The following is a 24,954-nucleotide window of genomic DNA, read 5'->3' on the forward strand; positions in this document are numbered from 1 at the left end:
TATTTTTTTGTATCGTGTGTATCTGATTTGGATTATGCCTAATAATGCAAAACAATTTGCAAATACTTCTTTTATTTAAAAGTCAACGTGCTCACATCAATCTTAATTCTTATTTTTGTGATCTCAACCTCAAAAGTTTGACTTTTGGCTATCGAAATGTCAAAATCAGCGCAACAACCGCTGCTTTTACCTCCAACTCAGCAAATGTACCCATCAGTGATGAAGGGATGATGTCAGGGGGAAAAAAAGGAAAAAGAAAATAGCGAGTTCCTGCGGTTGGTCGTGGCTTTAGCGCTCTAAAATCAGCATGCCAAGACCCTGATGTCCAAATACGCCATTTGGACTAGTGATGAGAATTCCAGCTATTTTTAGAGAAGCCACTCTTTCATCCCGGCTCACTGAAAAGAGCTTCCCAATGTTTTGTCAATTTTTGGGGTTTTCAATGATATATTGCCAACAATCACAACATTATGCATTAAATAGTTTGAAAAAATATTTATGTCTACTAATTCATAATAGTGTTTATTGTTTTAATATACAGTGAGCTTTTACCTCATTTGAACTTTCAAATAGTTTATACAAAGAAAACAACACAGAGATGACACCACTCATATTTAGAAGTCACAAGCACCTTTGAGGGACAAAAAAGAGAAAAGGAGATGGTGAAATAGAAAGAGGGAGAGAGACTGAAAGAGAGAGAAAGAGAACAACAGCAAACGAGTGAGAGAGGAAAAGAGAGACATAGAGAAAGGGAGAAAGGGAGAAAGAAAGACGGATAAAAAAGAGAGGAGGTTAAAAAGGAGAAAAAGAAAAGGAGAGAGAGAGAGAGAGAAAGAGCAAGAGAGAAAAAGAAAAAAGAGACAAACAACAAAATCTGAAATAGAGAAATAGAAAAAGAAAAAAAAGAGAGAGAAATAGCCATAGAAAGAGAGAGAAAAAGACAAAACAAAAGAGCAAGTGAGAAAAACACAGAGCGAGAATGAGAAAAACAGTAAAAACAGACAGAGAGAGAGAGAAAAGAGAAAGCAAGAAAGAGAGAGAGAAAGAGAGAGCATTTCAAAATGAGATGGCTCGTTATCGCTAGAGATCCAGCTCTTTCCGCTCACTTGAAAGAGCTGGCTCCTTAGGCCGTTTCGGTCGCGAACAACCCATCACTAAATTAGACCCCGACCAGCTCCACACATGCAAAAACACACTTAAGACACATGTGCCTGCAGGCGCGCACACACGGAAAGCGGGCGGTGCAACAATCCATGCTCATGTGGAGTTTGGCTGTGGAGCACGTCCGGAATGGATGGTTTGATGAGCATGACAAGGAAGCCAATCAAAACGCCCCGACCTTGGCAGCGACCGCATCGGAACTCGAATCAATGCTCCAGGGAGACATTTTTGGAAATCGAAGAAAAATGAGGAGGGAATGGGAGAGTATTCCAATGACGTATTGGGAATATAGTCTAACGTCCCAGGTTAGAGACGAGGTGTTTGGTTTCTGGACACATGTTTCTCCTGCTTCTCCAGTTTGTGGGTCACAGCCTCGCTAAATCTGATTTAATGGTTTGTTTTATGCCCCAAGTATTGATCTTGTTCATTATTTGTTCCCGATGTTGTTCTTGTTCCCAGACCACCACGATGTTTTTCCTTTTAGGATTAAGACTTTTGGCTGTCAACTCTCAACTACAGCTTAATAGACATCAATTTGACTAATGTGTCAACTTTCAAGTGAGGATGGGCGGGATGAGTTTTATTAATTTGACTGATTTGTTGATTTTGAAGTAGGATTAGGCCAAGGGTGTCAAATTCACATGGTAGGGAAAAAAAAACTTTCACTGGGCTGAACGAGTAGATTCAAAATCTAGAGAAAGAATGAGGGAAAGAAAGACTGAGAACGAAAAAGAGAATAAACGAAAATGTTGGAAGCGGTGACGCCGTAATGACAAAAAACTGAAAAAAGGGCATGTTGCTTCATTTAACCCTTTTTTTAATTTATTACGTGGTCTGTAGAGTCAGACTTATAAGAAACATGGCAATGGCAACAATTACAATCACTTCACCAAAAATTCAAGCATTTTCCTTACCTTATAAAACAACTTTAAAATGTAAGCATTTTTAAGGATTTCAAGCACCCGTACAACCCCTGTGAATAGAGAAAATATTTAATTTTACTTTGTAAGGACACCTCAACCTACGTACCCCATCTTAGACCAAAATTTCAACCGACAGTGTGCCTTGAAATAACACACTGCTTTAAAAAAATATGTGAGGTGAGGTTTATAGTTCCTAAACGATTAAAGTAATAATTTTCCGCACAGATTTATAACCTACTTTGGGGCCGTACGGCCCAGCCCTATTTTGTATAAAAAAATAAGAGTATATCTTTTGGATTATACCGGTGTGTTTATTCCTGTTTCCTTCGGACTGTGACGAGATTAGTTCTTCCTTTCAACAGCTATCGTGGCTACACTTCTTTCTCTTTCCTTCTCGATCGTTTGTCTGATAATCACCTCAGCTTTTGTCTCCTCTAGAGGAATTTGTCTGCCGCTGACATCTTCGCTTACCGCCTCCGTTCTCGATTTGCCTGTGGGACACACAGTACTGCAAACTCCACTATCTGATCTGAAGTTCCTGTCCAGAACACTATGCAAAAAAGATCCTTCCATTGCCTGAAGGCATTTATTAGGGAGAAGCTCAACAAACAAAGCGATGGGGATATTCGGATGTTCACAACCAGTGTTGGGATGAATGCATTAAAAAGGAACACGTTCCTGGAACGTAATTACTTTACTCGGTAACTGGTATATTAATGTGTAATAAAAAAAATGTTGGTAACTTCGCCGTTGTTACTACATGGGGCTTTATTGTGTCATTCATCAAATACAGACAATGAATCTGAAACTTTCACTGCAGGATATTTCGGCATCAACTTAATACAGTTACGGTGGGGCCATCTCGAGTAGAGTACGAGATCAATGAATTTCTCCTCATGCAGATATTCTCCCTCTCGTATCCACCATTTTTATTCGTGTATCGCGCGCACTCGTGTACAAAGTATGCCACTAAATTTGGAGTAAAAACATCGGTATAAAATGTTGTTACACTTTCTCAGCTCAGTGACAAGTGCCTATTATTAAAATAATTTATTGGGAACGTAAACTATGAACAAAATACCAACACACAACTTACAACATAGTGATTTACTGCCCTTCAAAGTGTGAATCATCCTGATTTTTTGCATATGTATATTTCAGGACAACTTTTTGTTTTCTCCATTCTCTAACATTTATCTCTGGTACTACGCCGAAACATAGTGTGACAATGACATAAATTCGAATGCCTTTTCATTTGTCATCCTAATCACTGGTGGTCTAACGGTTAGGATTCAGACCATCACGACCCAGGTTAGATTCCCGTTGCATCTGATGTTTTGCGATATTTACGGCTGATCAATAATTGCAAAAATACCACCTGAAAACCTTGTGTAAAACCTGCACCCGAATGTATTCGAGTTATTTTTCATGGAGTCAAAACTGCACACCATACACAAATGAATACGGTACTCATATCTAAGCTAAATTCACAACTATAAAATAAAATAATCATATCAGGGGTCAGCTTACGTCACATATTTGGTTGTGTCAGCACGTGGGGAGGGGGGTTGGCGTATACAGGAACAACAAACCAATAAATAAGGTAGCTACTTTCTCGGTAACGAGTATTGTTACTGAAAAACAAATTGTAACAATACTCTCGTTCCTACTTCATGCGTTATTACATTACTCCACTACTTTGTCAATACAGGTCATTAATTATAGTATCCGATGATTGTTGTGTTCTCTTGCTTCACTTGCGTTGTCACATACATCCCTTGATCTATGCGCGGTGAAAACGTAAAAGGTATTTTTATTTAACTTCAAAATACAATTGAATTATTGTTATTGTGACGCCATCTCAAGCACAGAGTATAAAAACACTGAATTTCTTCTCATGCAGATATTCTCCCTACCGTATACAGACGCTGCCCTACTTACGAACGAGATCCGGAAGATCGTTCGTAAGTTGAATTTGTTAGTAAGTTGCTTCAGTTCTATATTTTGTATGTTTAAGGTTTATATAAGTATGTTTAAGGCTTGTATAAGTAACCTGTATTGTTTTGTACTAAAAAAATAAACATTTCATAAAATAATATGCTCTATAATAATAAATTAATTCAAGTTTAACTTACTTTTGGAAGATGGGCTTCAAGAGGTCCTCCTCCATGGTAGAGTGGACGAAATAAGAGCGATCCAACCATTTTCTCAACCACATCAAGGTTTCTTATTCCACTTTAGTTTCAAAAGAAATGGCTCGCCTATTCTTTACACTTTACACCAACCATATTGAATGGATGCACGAGATATTAAAAAATAAAAATGTCAAGGTTCTACAGTATAGAATGTTTACACACAAACTAGGAAGAGGAAGCGGATTTTGTCTTCGGGACGGATGCTGGGTGACCTCTCACAGCGCCACTTGCTGTTAGCGGCAGAAAGAAGCACTTCAGTACTGTCCTGTACTCGGAAGGAGGTGCACACAATACAAATCTAACAGCAATGTCCGGATATTTTCCGACATTCCGAAAAAAATCTACCATTTTTCGTAAGTCCAATGGTCGTAAGTTGGGGAGCGTCTGTATTTATTTCATCATGTAGCTATTTCCAGGTATTTTTAGGTGGTTGGCTTCTATGCCAATATATAGTTATTTGTGACTAGCTACTTTTGGAGTAACGTGCTGCTGTTGGATGTCAGTAAGTAACATTTTTAATGAAGTAACTAATAATTGTAACGAATAGCTGTTTTTCAGTAACGCGGCCTTAACACAGTTGACAATATTGGGTTGATGCCTATTGGGGCATTAGGAAAAAAGGAAGATGTGGTTTCAGTGGCATCTGTGGGCAACATCAGGTGTTTTGTCTAATGAGCAAAGCCCTTCACGATTGTCTGCTCATCACGCTAAATAGTAGCGACGTGGCCTGTTTCCGTCCTTATGTTAATCACACGCCCGTTTTTACAAATGCTTGAGCGTCGTTGTCCAGTCGCTCTATTTTTAGACCTGATGTCATACCCGAATTAGCATGCAAGCCCGCTCAGCCGTAAGGATATGCGAGACCGTTCATGGCGGGTTTAGCGGGATTTTCCGTGTGTGCGGCGCTTAAATTAGCATTCTGAAATTGGTCGGTTTGTGAGAAAGCATGAAATCGAATTTGATTGCGATTGGGGATATTTGAGTGGAATAACTCAGGGCTATATTTAAGTCGTGGGATACAGCCTTAGTTTGACCATTTAGGACAGGAGCGCAATGGCGCATTTCTACGACTAGCAATGGGAGTGCCGTGGAACACTTCTACTATTAAGGATAGGTTTATTTCCAGGTCTCTTAGCCAATGAAAATCAGGTAACATCGTCCAAGGAGATTCATGTCTGATATTATATATATATATATATATATATATATATATACACACCACAGCTATATCCCCCTAGTGGGAGGTGGCTAGAGTCATTTCTGACTCTTTTTGGGAGATTGATTCAGAGGAGGGGATTCCCAGCCCCTTCGCTCAACCCAACTGAGGTGTTGGGAGTCATTAGGTGACCAAACCCCCCAATTCCAATCCCTAATGCTGAACGCCAAGCAGGGAGGTAACGGGTAACAATGTTTAAGTCTTAGGTATGACTCGGCCTAGGCTTGAACCACAACCTCCCAGTTTGGGGCGGGCGCCATACCCCCAAGGCCACCGAGCTGGTATTATAATATATATAAATATATAGTCATCATTGGCCGTGAATGAGTCCAATCTTTGATGTCTAGTCTTTAGTGGCAGTGGCTAACCTTTAAGTTTTCAGTTAAACAACGAAAGTTTTAATCTTGGGCTTTGATTTGAAAACTTTGCATTCCCCAAATATTAAATCATTTAATGCCATAACTTATACAGATGCTTTCAGAAGCATCATCCCGATGGGCCAAAACTTAGATACGTATGTTTTCTGTTTTATTTTAAAAAAACTTTTTTAAAGACTGGTCAGTAATCATCAAGCTTCTAGGAATTATTTCAGTATGATAAATCACCACAACATGGCAGGAATCTTTGATCAGATCTTTGTCCACAAATCGAGGAGCCCGCTCTTCCAGGCGTTGCTTCCTCTATCCAGCGATTGGGAGTGTGCGGGCAGCCCCCGTGTGATCGCAATCGTGTGATCACGTCACCGGAAACTCAAAAGTTCTTGCAAAAGTTCAATGTTCTTGCATTGAAATGTTATTTTGCAAGCAAAGTGCCTTTGTGTTTATGGAAACAATGATTAGCTATTGGGGGTATCGTACATGCAAAAAAGTTTCAAAGTGAAATTTCTCGTTGGAATGCATCATTTCACAAAAAGCCGTATTCTCAGTTTTATTGGAAACCAGTATTTTCAAGAAACTTGCAATGTTCAACTTTTGTTTACTACACAATAGTAAAAGCTTGAAGCATACTTTTATCTAATGAAAGACAAGTGTTCAAACTTACTTACTTTCTAGTATGGCCTATGCCTATACTGTATAACTAGAGAACTAGAATTTCTTTAGGAGAATCATCTGGCATTGAATAATTTAATGTAATTTTTTTCGTATTATGAATACACACAACGTTTCGTCCACCGTTACAGTTGGATTAATCTCCAGTTCCTCAGTGACCCTAATTAGTACAAGCGCTTTAGAAAGTAGATGGTTCATAGCCCAGCATTTATCATAATATCTTAATAAGGGCTTGAGCAAATAAGATGTGTCATTTCCTGCAGTGAGCCGCAGAGGATAGAGATAATGGCTGAGCTGTGAGGAATTCAACTTTTGCCGCCGTGTAAAAAGTGTCTCCACGGGCCTCGCAAGAGTACAATGAGCTTTTTAAAGACGAAAGCTGAACGATAAGAGCATTTTTATTCTCACCGTATGAGTTCCAACACGGGAGGTTAGGGTGATAAGGAGAATTATACGTGCAAAGTTTGACAGCTCGACTGGAGATGGTGAAGAAGTAAGAATCTCGTGTGGTGGCAAACGGAGGCCGAGTTGGGAGTCACAGTAGAGAGAATGGGGGCATTGTACAAGAGAAACAAAGATGTGCATTGACTTTCTTTGTTTGCTACTGATTTTTGAAAGACAATGAAGAGTGCTAAGAGAGCTTTTCCTTTTTAATAGTGTTGTAACTAACACGTTACAAAGGAGCGCGTTTCTGGAACACAAGTACTGTACTTTTGTCAGTAACAAATACTGTAAAGCGTTATTGATAACATTTTGTAATTCAATTGTCGTTACAACAGAGTATTACTCCGCTACCTGTTGAAAGAAGATCCTAAACAGCAATGTCCCCTGATGGCTAACCTTTCCTCTGTACTCACTATGTAACATACAATTATCCATCCTGCCAGCAACGATTAACAACAGTGAGCGTAGTAGAACTGAATCAAGCACAGAGCGCGATGAATTTCTCCTCATAAAGATATTCTCCATACGGTGTGTACAGACTCAGAGACAGTTTCTTCCCCAGAGCCATTACCACCCTAAACACACACCGCACAAAAAACTGAAAAACACTACCTCATACGAGCGTAAATGGTACTCATGTCTATGTTTCTTGCACAATGTTGACTGCACGATGTTTACTTCTCACCTTGCACAATGTTGACTATCTTTTTTTGCACTATGAAGACTCTTTTTGCACCAAATGCATATGTTGACCATTTTTTGCACTATGATGACTATTTTTGCACCAAATGCATATTGCTCAAACCCTACGATACCAAACTGTATGTAACATCCTATATGCCGACGTTTCTTGTGTACATTTTGTGTAAATTATAACTATAACCTTATCCTCCTTGTTTTATAACCTTATCTTCTCTGTTCCTTTATCTTCCTGGGTTTTTTACCTCACTGTGAATGTGTGAACCTGGAGTGGCATGCCCAATTTCGTTGTCACAATATGTTAACCCATTTTGTAACGATGACAATAAAGGTATATTCTATTCTATTCTATTCTACTTGCATGCAAACTCCTCACAGGAAGGTTCGATCGCATGACCTCAGAACTATGCCTCGGACGCGCTAACCTTTCAGCCGCCGTGCTGCCCCGTTAATGTATTAGTTAATGAAATTTTCTGACAGGAATATTAAAGGGCTTTCTCGGAAAATGTGAGAATTGCAATAAAGTTCCTTATTTTTTTGTAGTGCAAGTTAAAAAAAATGTAAAATCATACATTTAGGATTCATTACAAACTCTTATTGTTCAATATTTCTGATTATGGTAAAAACTCAAATATCCCATCTCAAAATGTTAGAATGTCTTGAATAAGTATACTAGTGATCTATAATCAGCAATACTAAAGTAATAAAAGGCTTAATAATTTAGTTTAGATGTAATGAGACCAGAATGTATGACCTTAAAAATATTCGGAGACAGTGCTTTATAAGGCAGAATTGTTTAGTCTGTGTTGTTGTTGAGTGTCAGAGTTTGCACAATATTGTGGCCAGTGTTATACAAGATTACATGATAATGATACGCTACGATCCGGGTCATAATCGAGTCCATTTTCCATCCAAATATCTTTTCAATGTCACCACATTATTTTTGCTCCAGTGTTCACTTGAACCTGCAGGTCAACATCAAGAACACTCCCCTGCAAAGTGGAATAAATCTCGTAACACGCTCCCCCTGGCTAATTTCAAACACAAAAGAGTGTATTGAAAGCTGAGGACAAGCCGCGAGAGGATAAAACACAGAGGATTGTGATCTCTCATGCGTAGGAAGTCATAACAGTCAAGAATAAAAGAAACAAAGTGCACTTAGTCGACGAGTCTCCCTGTCGATTCGGGGTCACTGCATTTGAAAGTGGAGGATGACTCGAGTCTGTTGAGCTCTGCAAGTCCAACAAGGTCCAGATATCAAAGTATTAAGATTTGAGGATGTTGTTTTTTTAGATGATGTCAAAAAAATGATGAATTAAAATTGTGCAGTTTAGTCTTTTTAGTCTCCGTAGTTGATCATCTCACTGGTGCTTTTTAGCCCTCATTTTTGGTTGCAATACACCACACAGCGACATCTAGTGGTCAATTAATCTACACTTGGCCTTTAATGACATATTAAATGACGTTGGCACAAAATAAGATATTTTAGACAATTTGAGTCGCTGCAGTTTGTATACTTTGGTTGCACTACACCAGAGGTCTCCGCAGACCTGTTCTGAAAAATAGCTCACCAGTGCTGGATCATTGTGATTTTCTAGTAAAATGAGTTTTGTGGTGGTTGAGACTGAGTCTATTTAACCCTACTTCTAATAATTAACCCAGTAAGAGCGTGGTAACAACATATTAATAACATAATATTGTTATTTAAGCAATGCATATCAAACTGGGTTCCCCTTGCGCTGATTTCAAACAAACAGTAGTTCTCAGCTTGAAAAAGGTTGGAGACCCCAGCACTACATAATACAGAAGCCCACTGTCCCTTTAAAGTCTGTCTTCTTTTGAAAAAATACATGGGAAAAAAAAATCATAACAGAAATACTAAAAATTAGCAAAATTAACTGCAATAGAAGACGATTTAGCTCAGTTTAGTTATTTTTCTTATTTTACAATATTTTTTTGCACTGAAAATTAAAGTATAAAATATTGTAAATAATCACCGTTACCAGATGATTTAGCTCATTCAAAGTATTGTTAGCATTTTAAGTCAAGTCAAGTCGTTTATTTGTATAGCCCTTGATCACAAAGAGTCTCAAAGGGCTGTACGGACTACAGACTGTTATTACACTATCCCCTGATCTAAAACCTAAATGAGGGCAAGGAAAAACTCAAAACCTCACCATGAGGAAAATGAAAAAACCTTGAGAACACTTCCCAAAGGTATCACATGACATATGACAACAATAAAAACATCCCCCAAAAGGAGAAAAACAAATACTGTATATTTACCAGATCCAAATAAGCTTATTTTTATGTCTAATTAGCTCAAGTTTAAAGGTGCTTTGCAAACTTGAGGCAAAGGCCACAATGACACCTTAGGCCAAAGGTGGCAGTCAGGAGTAAAGTATCAGCAGCAGATAAAAAGATGAAAGAAAATTTGGAGCCTTAAATCGAAAATGCTGACCGTCCAACCTGGCAGAAATTCACAGTGAGCCTCTAACCTCTCGTCTCATGCTTCCCCTTCGCCACAATCAAGCGTGTGATGCCAACGATCAAAGCGCACCCACAAGTCAACTGAATCTGATTTTTTTTTTAAGTAGAGATAAGACCAAGTGTAAAGTCCTCTGAAACAGCTCCAACCACGGGGCCATGGATCAGTACTTGGCCGCACGGAAAGAATAATAAGTTCCATTATTTTTTGCCTATTACTGTGTTACTGACACCACTTTGTTTTAGACTAGCTTTGAGGTGGTGCGTTTGAATCAAAATCATTGTTGGTTGCACGGGCGAGCGCAGTTGCCTGTCAGACAGTGAAAATGTCACGTTGGAGACGAGGACGCCTGCTTGTAGAAGATCGGCAAAGAATGAATCAAACCGAACTTCTGCGCTTATAGCCAATCAGCATAGAGAATGGTCAACTACTGCCCACTACGTGATGTTCGATATTATACAGTAAAAGATAGTCAACAAACTTAGCGATGGAAAAATCTCTGGCAACAGAGTTGGAGGATGCAAGAATCCTATGTCAAGAACAGGATAACTAGACCACAGAACACCAACACACATAGCCAGGGTTGGTTCTCTTATATTAGGCTTCCAAAATATTAAATAGAGGACTTGAGCTGACCCGCTTGGTTGCTGTGACCTTCCCTGCTTTTGCCAATTCCCATCTAAAAGCACTCTTGCACACATTATCCAGTTCGAACCTGTTACGACCATGAGTCACACATAGGGACATGGAAGAGGCTGTGTCGCTGCCTCAGGTTCAATTTCATCTACTCCGCTCCCTGTGTGAAGTTTGCATGTTTGCCCCATGCCCCCGGGCTTGGCGGTTTCTTCCTACACTCTAAAAACATGGCTGGGATGGGCTCCAGCATCCCTGTGACTCTAGTGAGGCTAAGCGTTTAAGAAAATGTTTCACATGATTATACAGTAGAGTTACGCTCATTATTATTATTATTCCATCCATTTTCTGCACCGCTTTTCCTCACTAGGGTCGCAGTGGTGCTGTAGCCGATCCTATCTATCTATGGACAGTGAGCAAGAGACATCCTTAACTGGTTGCCAGCCAGTCGCACGGGACACGGAGACATACAACCATTCTCAAGCTCAATGACAACTAGGGACAATTTGGACCAGCCAATTAGCGATGCATGTTTTTGGAATTTTGGAGGAAGCCGGAATGCCCGGACGAAACGCACGCAGGCACGCAAGGAACTTGCAAACTCCGCACGGGATGGCTTCGGGAGCTGGAATCGAACCCTGAGCCTCTGCAGCTTGAGGCTTCGCGGTAACCACCCAGCCGCCGTGAACGCCATGATGACACCCAAATGTTCCACATGATTACACACTGGAAGTAGGCTCATTATTATTAATGTTGTTAGTATTTTTTATATTATTTGAGAAGAAGTACAAACTCATTTAATGCCATCCTACAGGCTGGGCCAGGAACATATTGACAGACATTTAAACCAGTCCGTAGAAAAAAATAAATTGGGGCTTTAAAACCCACCAACTCTGATTTTTTGCTTCCCTGAAAATGACATGAGCGGATTCCTTGTTGTGTAATTGCATGCAAATTCCTTGCAAACGTGCACGATTGACCGAGCAATATCCCCAGAGTCAAAATTTCGCCGTGTCCCTTTTGCGTCACAGAATCTGCTTGTGCCTATTTTGTCTGGAGTGACGACGTTTGTTTTTCCCTCCTGAGATTTTGTCCGGTGTGTTCCCTATTGTTGAAAACGAGTACAGGCAGATGCGACCCAAAAGAAAGATTCTTGTGTAATATGTGCCCATCCACACAGGACCTCATTGAGTTCACATAGCAATCGTGATGTTGTTTGGCAAAGTCAAACTTTAAAACAAATAGTTTTAACGTGAAAATTTCTACTTATAAATTTGTTCCAATTTTATTTTCCAAGTGGACCCGGGGTCACGATCCAAAAAGAACCCGAGATAGGTGAAATTAATGACATAAAAACCTTTTTTGGGGGACAATGATTATGCAACAGGCAGCACGGCGGCACAGTGGTTAGCGCGTGTGTGGCACAGTTCTGAGGTCATAAGATCGAAACTTCCTGTGTGGAGTTTGCATGTTCTCCCTGAGCTTGCGTGGGTTTCCTCCAGGCGCCCCGTCTACTCCCACATTCCAAAACCATGCATGTCAGGTTAATTGGCTGGTCCAAATTGTCCCTAGGTGTGAAAGAGCGAGTGAATGGTTGTCTGTCTCTGTGTGCCCTGCAACTGCTTGGCAACCAGTTCAGGCTATCCCCTGCCCACTGCCCGAAAACGGCTGGGATGGGCTTCAGCACCCCCGCGACCCTACTGAGGATAAGCGGTGCAGATAATGGATGGATGGATGTATTACGCAGTAAAAAACTCAAATAGAGTCTTTTTCATCCAGAGTGCCGGGACACACTATTGTGCCGTGACCTTGTCTATGTCCAATTTTATCTTTGCCAAAAAGTTCTGTACCTTCATTTTTCCAGTGATAAAACAAGCAAGAAACATTTGCGTATTCACAAGTACTTGTCAGCAGATTAAACTCTTTTTTTTCTATTGTAATCATCTGTTTATGGGATATTAATATAAATTCAAATTGCATCACAAACAATAAAAAAGCAAACTAAGTTCAAATCTTGCTTCTAAATGTTGCTAATTTTAATTATTTAAGGATTTTACAAAAAAAAAAGAAAGTCAGTTGAATTTGTTTGCAAGTTGCTCCAGTGCTATATTTTGTTATATGTTTGCAGTTTATATAAGTATGTTTAAGGCTTGTATTGTCATGATTACTGATGCGAGGCACCTGTGCCCGCTCCTTTGGGGCCAACTGCCTCGGACGCTGATTGGCTCGCTGCCACTATTTGAACCCCTGTCATTCTGTCACAGGTTGTCAGTCCGTCTGCGAACTTCAGTTGACGCTAGGCAAGTTTTTCGACCCTGACTCACTCCTGTTTTGGCCCCCATCTGTTTCCCAGCTTCGACCTGTTTTCTGATATCGACCACGTTTTATGCTCTCCTATCCCGGCTACTGAACTGTTTTTTCTGCTCCCGATACCGCCATCGCTCGCCACGGAAATACCACTTCCGCGTCTGAGCAACCTGCACCCCGTGGCCAGCGATCTCTGGATCGTGTGTGCAATCCTTTCCCTTCTTCCTAATAAAACTGAGAGAAACGTACGCAAGTGGGTCCTGTCTCTGTTCTAGTCCTGACATGTATAAGTAACCTGTATTGTTTCTTACTAGAAAATAATCATTTCATAAAATAATATGCTCTATAAAGATAAATAAAGTTAAGTTTAACTTACTTTTGGAAGATGAGCTTCAAGAGTTAGACTACTTCCTCCTCCATAAAAAGCGATCTCAACCGCATCAAGCTTTCCTCTTCCATTTTAATTTCAAAAGAAGAGGCTTGCCTCTTCTATACACTTTAAACCAACCATTTTGAATGGATGCACGAGGCATTCAACAATAAAAATGTCAAGGTTCTTAGCGCACTGGAGATAAAGTATAGAATGTTTAAACTTGGAAGAGGAAGCGGATTTCTTCTTCAGGGTGGATGCTTGGTGACCTCTCACAATGCCACACGCCGGTAGCGGCGGAAAGAAGCACGACAGTACTGTCCTGTATGCGGAAAAAGGTGCACACAATACAAAATCTAACTTACAGCAATGTCCTGATATTTTTCGACATCCCGAAAAAAATGTTTTTCGTAAGTCGAACGGTCGAAAGTAGGTGAGCGTCCTTACTAAATTTTGGCAATATGATAGTAGAAGCTTGAAAAATATCAAACTTATTATTATTTTCCTTTCAACATTTTCGATGTACGGTGTGCCTTGAAATCTTTTAACGGAAAAAATATGTGCCTCGGCACAAAAAAGGTTGAGACACACTGCTTAATTACCATTAAAAACAAAGAACATTTTTTTTTACATTCATGTACATATTAAAGCTCAAGTTTATTGACGCACAGTAAAGGATGTGGTACACAATGCACTATGCAAAATCGTGAAAAGTGAACAACATTATAGCAAGGGTACATTGTTTCACTCCAACTGGGTATGGCAGCGCAAAGACTTTTTGGATATATTTTTTATAAATTGTTTTAAAAAGTTGTATGTCGTTTGTCCTTTTCCAGTGCAAATATTTGTGTACAATAACAACAAAAACACATTTTTTCCCCCTTTTAAGCAGGTTGATAACATCACATCCTTAATACTGATTCACATAATAATGTTTATCCCCCCACACTTTTTAGGTCATGCAGCGTTTCCTAATAAATCATGGAAAAAGCCTTTTTCATGATAGAAGTTGAGTGTTGTTGACGAGTAAATAATTTAATATTTATTCAGACATTTGTTTTAATTCTGCATGCTTATAATGAAAAACATGTTTTTATTTTGACTATTGAACACCTGCCAAGAAGATTACTATAGGTGCCAGGGTTGGGTTATTTTTTACTATTATTACGCAGCGTTTTTCATTATTTTCACGACTATTGCCCACTGTTTTTTTATATCTAGTGTGTTATTTTCTGTCATGATTACCGATGTGATGCACCTGTGCCCGCTCCTTTGGCGCCAACTGCCTCGGACTCTGATTGGCTCCCTGTCCCTATTCAAACCCACTCCTTTCTGTCACCTGTTGTCAGTCCGTCTGCGAACCTCAGTTTACACTAGGCAAGCCTTTTTCGACCCTGACTCCCACCTGTTTTTTGCTCCCGTCTGTTCCCCGGCTTCGACCAGTTTTTGATCCTGACCACGTCTACTCTCCTCTCCTGGCTTACGACTCGTTTCCGACCCCGACCACGTTTTTGCGCTCTATTTTTCCGTTCCCGACACGCCATCGCTCGCCACGGAAGTCCCACTTCCACGTTCAGAGCGACCTGCTTCCCGCGCCCAGCGATCACCAGATCGTGGGTGCAGCCCTTTCCTTTCTTCCAATAAAACTGAGAGAAACGTAACGCAATTGGGTCCTGTCTCCGTTCTGGTCCTAACAATTTTCAGTAATTGCCAATCATGCTGCTGTTATTTATTTATTGACCAGACCCTATTAGGTTGATCTTTTTGTAACACAAGAGAATCTAATAAAAATAAAGTGCTCTGGGGAGAACTTTAGGAACAGGTTAGATTATTATACTTTTAAGGATTTTTACGGTCCTTTGTTTTCTTGGTAAGTTCAAAATTTAATTGGGTTTCTTCCCTTATTTGGAGTGCGTATTAAACTATAAATTTATAAGTTGTCTTGTTTTTCTTTTCCCACTCTGATATTTTATAGAATTAAAACAAATCTTTTCCGCTTAAAGCACGTAATAACATCAATTCTTTAACTCGCGTCTGTCTTCAGACTTTTTTAAATAATAAAACTATCGAAGATAAGACCACCTTTTAAATCAAAATGACTCAAATCATAGTACATGTTTTAGACTGTATTAGGTCATGAAACTGCAGCTGTTCCAAATAAAACACAGTCCAAAAACTCCACAATAGCAGAAAGAGCACAATGGGAGCAGAACCCCGAGGGGGCCGGTGCATCCACTGAGAGAAAAAAGGTCATCTAAGATGAACATCTGACTTTTCTGGTCAGGGGACCCGGAGGTACTGCCGAGGGTGTTTCGTGCACAACTGTTCTCCAAAACTGTCCCGAAAGACAAACTTGGACTTGAATATACTTCAAGAGAGATCACTACACAGACAAAAATCCTCCACGGGGTTGTGATAAAATCTCTAGCCGAATCAGTGAACTAGAAGTTGGCTTACCTGGATTTGGAGTTTTCTTCATCCTGTTTGGTGTCCACTTGCACTTGTGAAGCAGAGGAAGGGATTTATCTTGCTTGATGGTGTACTTTGAATGTGATTCCTTGCTGCACACAGAGCGAATGTTAGGCTTGATTGGCTGTGTGCTGGGGATGCAGGGATGCAAGACTTATTAAAGGGGAGGGGGTGGGTTTGGAATCCCCTTCATGACGTAGAAATAGGAGGTGTTAAAGGAGGGCTTTCGTTTGGATAAGAAACAACAGGGATGATCGAATATACAATATGAATGCTAGTGTTTGTTTTTAATTGGCTTTTTACACAATAGCACTTGAAAACAGATGTATTCTTGTCAGGTTTTTGGTGGTGGACCCATGTGAGGGAAGCCGGAACTGAGGCAGAGATGTTTCAAAAAGAAGGATGGTATTTAACTCATTCAATGCTATAACTTATAAATACATTTTCAGAAATGTTTTTTGTTTGTTTTATTTTTTCAAACTATTTTAAATACAGTAGTTTGGCGCTCCTCATCAGTCATCTGAAAATGATTTCAGGATGACAACCTATCATTAACTAGGAAGAGTGGCTTTAATCAGTTCTTTGTCCACACATAGCGGGAGCTCTCACTTCCTAGTGCTCCTGCCTGTATCCAGCGTTTGAGACAGTGTAGGCAACCCAGAGTAATTGTAATGAAGCAGTGTGGTGAGAATAGTGAATATAGGACTAAGTACGGACGTTTAACACTTATAATGCTTTTTAATTTCAAAAAGAGATGACAAAGGGGAGAAGTATGACATTTGGTACACCCCTGCAGGAAGGCGACCGCCATGGTGACCGAAAACAGGTGATCACGTCACCGGAAAACGTCGGGCACTGAAGAGTGCTTGCTAAGTTAATGCAAAAGTTCAGTGTTCTTGCAATGAAATTTGATTTTGCAAGCTAAGTCCTCTTGTGGTTATGGAAAGCATTGTTTAAATATTGGAGGGATCACAAATACAAAAAAAAGCACAGAAGTGAAAGTTCTGCTTGAAATGCATCCTTTCACAAAACACAGTTTTTCCTCAAAAGCTTTTTTTGGAAACCAGTAATTTAAAAAAAACAACAACAATGTTCAACTGTTGTTTACTAAACAATGGTAAAAGTCTGAAACATACTTTTTTTCAATGATAGTTGAGGGTTGAGTGGGCAGGCGACACCCTGAACAGGTTGCCAGCCAGTCGCAGGGCACACAGAGACAGACAACCATTCACTCGCTCCACACGGGGAGGTTGCGGTAGCTGGACTTGAACCCTGAGCCTCTGCACCGTGGGGCTGTAAGTTAACCACCTATATACATACACACATGCACACACACAAAAAAATAATATATATATATATATATATATATATATATATATATATATGTGTATATATATACATCCATTATCTGCAACTCTTATCCTCAGTAGGGTCGCGGGGGGTGCTGGAGCCCATTCCAGCCATTTCCAGGCAGTGGGCAGGGGACACCCTGAACTGGTTGCCAGCCAGTCGCAGGGCACACAGGGACAGACAATTCGCTCGCTCATTCACAACTAGGGACAATTTGGACCGGCCAGTTAACCTGACATGCATGTTTTTGGAATCTGGGAGGAAACCGGAGTGCCCGGAGGAAACCCACGCACGGGGAGAACATGCAAACTCCGCACAGGAAGATTGGTTGCTGGATTTGAACCCATGACCTCAGAACTGTGCAGCACACGCGCTAACCACCACGCCGCCATATACATATATATATATATATATGTATATATATATACATATATATATATATATATATATATATATATATATGTATATATACACACAAAGTTCTGAGGTCATGAGATCGAACCTCCTGTGTGGAGTTTGCATGTTCTATGTGTGTGTCTGTGTGTGGAGTCAAAATTTGGAACAATTTACAAGACGAGATCAAACAATGTCCAACTATTCAATTGTTCAAATTTAAATACAAAAAAATATTCCTGGCGGAATACAGAGATGAAGAAAATGGGGTATGAGTGATACGAGAGATTGGAATAGTGAGTCTAGAACTATGGTTAACTTTGTGTTATTGTTCATATTGTTATATCACAACTGTCATTATTAATATTATTATAATTGTTGTTCTATCATTGGTGTATTTATTAGGGAAAATTAAGGGGTATGGAATAAAAGCATATATACACACATTTACTGTGTATACAATGATGAAATAGGCTAACTTGTCAGTATTATTTGGCAGGGGTGTGCTTGGAATGGTTTAAATTGAAATATGTTTATATTAGTTGACAGAATAAGAACATTTTGCAGTCTACAGATCATACAAAAATTACAATTACCTCTTTGGGCGCCATACTGTATATCTGTTTAGGAAATGAGAATTTCAAAAGATGTCGTCTGAATCTACAAGCAAGTTCTGTCAATTGAAAACGACAAAATGGCTCAAGGCTCAGCTCCAAACCAATCACGTCTCACTTCTTTTCTGAAGCTGAGTCGCGATTGGTTACTTGAGTAATTGGTCAACTGTTCACGGAGACGACAAGAAACTGGGATTTTTGTTGCTTAATTCTACAATTTCACAAACACAATTTAAATCTGAAAACGATAAATAGAACACATGATTAACAGCGACGCAATACCCATTATTGACTAAATCCCACTCAAACAGAAAACATGTATGTGAAAAACTTTATTTACATTTACAACCTGCCATAAATGTATCTCATCTCTCATCTCATTAGCCGTACCGCTTATCCTCATTAGGGCCGCGGGGGGGCTGGAGCCCATCCCAGCCATCTCCGGGCAGTGGGCAGGGGACACCCTGAACTGGTTGCCAGCCAATCGCAGGGCACACAGGGACAGACAACTCATTCACTCATTCACACCTAGGGACAATTTGGACCGGCCAATTCACCTGAAATGCATGTTTTTGGAACGTGGGAGGAAACCGGAGTGCCCGGAGGAAACCCACGCAAGCACGGGGAGAACATACAAACTCCGCACAGGAAGTCTGGAGCTGAATTTGAACCCACGACAGGTTCCCGTGACATGAACTGTGCTGCACAAGCGCTAATATGTATTCATATTGTTTTGCACTTTGTGCTCATCTTTATGGTACATAATGGCAAGACATCAAGAAAGATTTATACTGCTGCAGACGATGCCAAGATTATTTTTTATTGTTTTTATTTTTTCATGAAGCATGCAGATTTTGGGATTTTTTTTTACTCGAACCACGCTTACTGTCCATTTCCTGCCAAATACCGCTCTCTGCTGGCTTTATGACGTCAGAGGGATTTGTCAGTCCAGTTGTGTGTATTTGGTCAAATCAAATAAAAAGCCTCCTTAAACAGTTGTGAAATATATTTTTTTATTGTCTGGCCGTTGCCAGACATGGGGTTCAGAGGCATGTCAAATGCATTGGGTGTAATTTGGGGTTCAGAGGCATGTCAAATGCATTGGGTGTTCAACTATTATAACCCCCCTTTTAATTTTTTTTTAATTTCTTTTTTTTTTTTTTTGCACAGCACTGTTTCCAGAGTTTTTTAGGGTTGTGATTTATGATTCGCTTCTTTTAAATGTATGGTATATTTTTGTATTTGTTGTTGCACTGAAAAGTCAATTTTTTAATAGACATTTTTGTTGTGTCATGGGGGGTTCTAGTTTAAAGTTGCGTGGTATAAAAGGGTTAAATGAGTTATAAGTTTATGTCATAATTTTAAAAAATGTTCTTTTATTTTAGGGGAACAAGGATTTTAGAAAAATACGTATTTTTTTCCTTTTTTCTTCTTTTCTTATTTTTTTCTGCTTCTCTTTCTATCTTATCCTTTTCTTTCTTCCACAGCTTTTTACTTGATTTACTTTTTTTCCTGCCTTTGCTATCTTTTCTTCCTTTGGTTCTTTATTTTATTCTTCTTTTTTTCAGACTGCCCTCACCACTACATCCACCTTTATTTGGGTGAGCAGAACGTGTGTATGGGTAGGCAATGCCCACCCCTGCTAACGCCCCTGATGTCTGCCATTTGTTTTAAACACGTCTTTTGTGTGTTGTACAATTTGTGCAACAGGTGGCAGTCTTGAGCTGTTTTATTATTTTGTTTATTGTGAGGAAACGAAGTGCTGTCACAGAATTACTGTTCTTAGATTGCAAAACAAATAGCATGAATAATGTACAGGATTGTCTCAGAAAACTATAATATTGTAAAATATGTTCCTTTCTTAATGCAATAAAATCGATTTTTTTTTTTTACCATTGAAAGCAGATCATTTGATCACAATATAGTAACATTCTGACACATTTTACAGCTGAAAGAAACCCCCCTGATCAAATTATTGTAATATTTTGAGACAGTTCCATATTAAAATGGATTAGTTTCCCGAGACAGACCTTCATGATGCAGGAAAAAAATGTATAAAATAGTCTTACCAACATAATTGTTAGTTTGATTTCCGGCTAGCGAAAAAGGGAATTGATTTGATTATTTGGGGATTAAAAAATGTACAATTTAATAAAAGGACGGGAATATCGATGTTTTATTTGAACCATTTAAAGTAGACAGCATGTGACAAAATATAGAATTTAGTTATTTACAAGATATGTTAACAATATACTATTAACCTGAAATAATTATTTTACAGTGGTATTTAATCTGGCAAATGTTCTTTCACAGTCAGGATGGCACTTTTTAATGTCATTGTTTATTTCACACGTTATGATGATTATATTCTAAATTTTTGAAATTCAATTGTTTAGATTGTTTTCATCAAGCTAGTTATATTAAGTGTACAATTTAATTCAGAATGAAGAATTTAAAACAAAGCCGTTTTTAAACAGTGTTTGACACCTTTTTTCACAGTCAAATTCAAGCACTTTTTAAAGGACTGTCAAAGCCAAATTTCCAATTTCTCCAGCACAACTAAAATTAGAAATCCATCCATAGTCCTGTTGTTTGAAATAATTGAATACTGCCTGTCGGAAAAAGAACCAGGAAATTTGATAAATCCTAAACTAAATATTCAACCAGAAGCTATTGTTCACTGAATGGGGCGTGGAAAATAAAACAGAGTTTCTGTGCCCACCTGTCCCGCTTTTGATCCCGACCACATCTGCTCTCCCGTTTCTGTTGCAATCTCAGTTTAATTTATGTTGTAAAAAATTGTATTGTTTTATTTCTTACTGACAGCACTAAATGACATCAAACTGTGGATAAGAAAGTCACTTTGTCTAAAGTTTAACTTATGTGTAAACTAAGGCATGTCAGCGTCATTTTTAAGCAGACTTGTTTTATTTGTCGTCATTAATGCGTTGTCTAATAAGTCAGACTGCCGGGAAACGTGGGAACTTTTTTAAGCATTCAAAAGTACTTCACCCCAAAATTCAAGCACATTTCAAACCTTGAAAATACAACATTAAAAGTCAAGCATTTTAAAGTATTTCAAGTCCACGTATGAAACCTTTCCTTCGGATAAAGTTTGTTGGGTTTGGTTAATGACTTCCTTTAAAAATGATTCAAATCATAATTGTCCATAATGACTGCAAAAAAAGAATCAGAATTCCTATTTTAGGTTATACACCCAACCCTCGTGGGGGTCAAAATTTTTAATCACACACATGCTTTATACAGAAAATTCCAAACAAATTTCCCATCATTTACAAATATTGCATCAAATTGTGCATATAAAAAGAAGAAAAGCTTAAGAGCTGTACAAATGCCGAAACGTTTGCAAAATATATTTTCATTTCAGTGAAAATCATGTAAAAATAAACATTGACACAATACCAGGAAGTAGTGAACGGTTAACCATTTTCCCCAGCACAGTCGTGTGTACTTTGGCCAATGCTAATAAAACGATTTGATAACACACAAAGGCCTGGGAAAGATGAATCATTTTCACATTATCCTTTAGCATGAAATCACAACAAATGTCTGATTTACCTCTTGAACACTTAACGAGTGCTACCAGAACACAAAGTTCAAAAATAAAATCAGGACTTTCGAAATTCACTAACATTTCAATGCTCTGGGTCACATACTTGACCCGAAAACCAGTAGTATTTTACTTAGCTTGTTTTTCAAAAAGTGCTACATATTTAGTCATTACAGGGTTGACTTACACTAAAATGAACGTAAGGTTTAAAAACAAAAATAAAAACGGAATTGATAGTGTGGGAAAAGGCTGCCTTGCTTTCTGAACTAACCAAGTTATTGATAAAGTGAGGATTAATTAAATTGTGTGTACCAGAACGTACATAGGCAACCTATTTTAAAGTGAATAGTTCACTTAGAAGGCTTAAAGGTACACTGTGTAGTATTTGACCACAAAATTTTGCTCTATTGTGTCATGTAACCGAAAATGAGTGCTACATTTACGAGGAAGAATCCAACTACGGAGTCTCAAAGGGACCAAACCGCAACATTTTTCTTTTGCCGAGCTACTTAAGAGGTTTCTGTTTTTTCGGTTGCCCGTAGCACTAAGATGGTGGACGATCCCTCCTTTTAGGTGAGCCTCGTTTTATGCAAAAGAAATGCTAATTTCTTGATCTAGTTAATAAAATGCATGTTTATACAATAGTTCATGTATTTCTATCTTAGTATTCAAATCGTTTTTTCACCACTATGAGGCATTGAATAATAAACTCTGTCCCTTTAAAGGGACACTTGTATTACCGTACTTTCCGGACTATAGGGTGCTCCTAAAACCCCCAAAATAATTCATTTTTGTCACGGTTGCCAATTGCCCTCACTTGGCCGTGCCCGTTTGGCGCTTGCTGCGGCTCGTTGCCCTATTTAAACTTAGTGCTCTCATTCACTTCTTGTCAGTCGATCCCGCCTGTCTTGTCCTGTCCTGCATCTTGCTCCAGTTTTCGGTGTCCGGTATCGATCCCGTTTGTCTCATCCGGTCCGGTATTAATCCCGTCATTCCCTTCAGGTATCTACCCGTGTGTCCTGTATCGATCCCATCTCGTCTGACTTGTCTCACTCCTTCCGCCCAGCGATCGTCGTATCCCTGGCGTTTGTGTTCACGCGCATGACTGGCCCATTCCCGTAAAATAAAGCTTGTGTGAAAACGTTACGCGTCTGGGTCCTCTGTCTGTGTGGATTCTGACAAGTTTAAGTACGATGAAGAGTTTTGAAAAATGATTATTTATTTTTTTCAATTAACCTCCTGGCTCTTACTGTTGTTTTAATTTCGTGTGCCTTATAGTCTAGTGCACCTTATACAGTATGAGGAAAATATTTCAGAAAAAAATGTTTTTGGGAAGTGCGCCTTACATTACGGTGCACCTTATAGTGCAAAAAATATGTCCCTTTAAAGGGACACTTGTATTACTTGTCCTTCTAAAGGACATCTGTTATTAGTAAGCGCCTCCTAGTGGTAAAAAAAAATCTTTATTAATAAAAAAAGAAGAAAATACTGACTTTAAAACAAATAAGAAAAAAACATGATTGTGCAATTTTTTTCAAATACAGGTAGATTGAGAAATTTGAATTTCTTTTACATAACATGAGCCTCACGTAGAGGGTCAGGTGTATCGACATTTCGTTCTTACAAAGAATGACAATACAAAGGAAATTATTATTATTATTATTATTATGATTACCGATGTGAATCACCTGTGCCTGCTCCTTTGGCGCCAACTGCCTTGGCTCCCTGTCCCTATTTAAACCCACTCCTATCCGTCCCCTTTTGTAAGTCCGTCTACGAACCTCAGTGTATACTAAGCAAGCCTTTTTTGACCCTGACTCCCACCTGTCCCGCTTTTGATCCCGACCACGTCTGCTCTCCTGTCCCGGCTTACGACCTGTTTCTGACCCGGACCACGTTTTTGCTCTCCTGTCCCGGCTATCGACCTGTTTTCCGTCCTTGACACCGCCATCGCTCGCTACGGAAGATCCACTTCCGTATTCGGATCACAATCCGAGTACGAGAGCCACTTGTTTCCCACGCCTAGCGAACGCCGGATAGTGGGCGTAGCCTTTCCTCTTTCCTTTAATAAACCTTGTGAGAAACGTAACGTAATTGGGTCCTGTTTCCGTTCTGGTCCTGACATCTACGGGTGCCTAAAAAACCAAAAACCTTGTGAAAGGCTGGGCAAAAAATGAGACGAGAAATGGAGCGGTTTGATCACTTTGAGTAGTCGTTTTCGGCTGCATTACACAAAAGAGCGACGTCTAGTGGTCAATTGTACACAGTGTCCGTTTAAGTAACTGTATAAACGTTGTGTGTAACACTGACATTCGAATTTTTATAGTGTAAAAGTCTCAAACATTTATAATCAAGCTCGTTACAATCTCAATGGTTTTGATGCCACCTTCGTGTATGGGTAGGGTACAGTAATACTTCACGAAGATTAACAATCAGAAGTGTAAACGTTTTTTTTTGTGTGATTTCCAAATGAGGGCGACCATTTTAAGAGTTTTTGTGTCGAGTTACGATGACATCGAGGTTGCCAGGGTTCAGCTACGGTATTTATTCATGTAACACACACTTTTTAAATCTAATTAATAACTCAATGTTTGGCTGTGTACTATATACGAGGTTTTACCGACTTATCAGTCAAAGAACATCGCTGAGCACATGTATAACATTGGATGCAATGGAAATCGAACCCGGGTCCCAGTGCTAAGAGTGTCGAATCCTCACCATTGTTACAGAGACAACAAATGAAAGAGCATTTGGTTTTATCACATCTACATACTATTTTTGGACTACCAAATGACAAAAAAAGTTTTGACTTACATGAAAATATCAGAATAGAATAGAATTTATTGTCATTCATGTGAAATCCTTCTTAGCCTTCTTCCGAAGCACAGCCATGATGTGTTGTTGGCTGAAGCCTGATTGTTTGTTATGTGGTCATGTCCGAAACGATATTCTTAAAATGGCCGTCCCGAGACAAGGGTGGATATTGCCTCACACTCATTCTCCAAAAACAATCTTCTATGTTTAGACGAAAAGAGGACCAAACAACATAATAATATTATGAAATCCTTTAGG

The 24,954-nt window shown here is 39.2% G+C and overlaps 1 long non-coding RNA gene across 2 annotated transcripts in view; it reads right to left on the reverse strand.

Moving 5' to 3' along the window:
* The window catches only part of LOC148360781 (uncharacterized), a 71,257-nt gene extending 52,861 nt beyond the window's left edge, over positions 1–18,396 (reverse strand). Inside the window, exons 1-3 of one of the 2 annotated variants that reach the window (XR_015851098.1) lie at positions 18,294–18,367; positions 17,091–17,262; positions 15,943–16,046 (exon numbers count right to left, since the gene is read on the reverse strand). This is a non-coding gene — a long non-coding RNA (uncharacterized LOC148360781). Of the gene's footprint in view, positions 1–15,942; positions 16,047–17,090; positions 17,263–18,293 lie in introns of both variants that reach the window. The other variant, XR_015851099.1, reaches the window with a different exon arrangement.
* Between the last annotated feature and the right edge of the window lie 6,558 nt (positions 18,397–24,954).

This window comes from Urocampus carinirostris, chromosome 8, assembly GCF_059441175.1.
Source record: "Urocampus carinirostris isolate Australia breed hairy pipefish chromosome 8, RoL_Ucar_1.0, whole genome shotgun sequence".
NCBI classification, from domain to species: Eukaryota; Metazoa; Chordata; class Actinopteri; order Syngnathiformes; family Syngnathidae; genus Urocampus; species Urocampus carinirostris.